Genomic DNA, 262 nt, shown 5'->3' on the forward strand with positions numbered 1-262 from the left:
TTCATCTTCATCTTCATCTTCATCTTCATCTTCATCTTCATCTTCATCTTCATCTTCATCTTCATTTTCATCTTCATCTTCATCTTCATCTTCATCTTCATCTTCATCTTCATCTTCATCTTCATCTTCATCTTCATCTTCATCTTCATCTTCATCTTCATCTTCATCTTTATCTTCATCTTCATCTTCATCTTCGTCTTCATCTTCATCTTCAGCTTCGTCGTCTTGGTCTTCATCTTTATCTTTTCCTTTATCCTGATCT

Source organism: Rhagoletis pomonella, unplaced genomic scaffold, assembly GCF_013731165.1.
Source record: "Rhagoletis pomonella isolate Grant_MI unplaced genomic scaffold, Rhpom_1.0 Rhpom_scaffold_00007, whole genome shotgun sequence".
NCBI lineage: Eukaryota > Metazoa > Arthropoda > Insecta > Diptera > Tephritidae > Rhagoletis > Rhagoletis pomonella.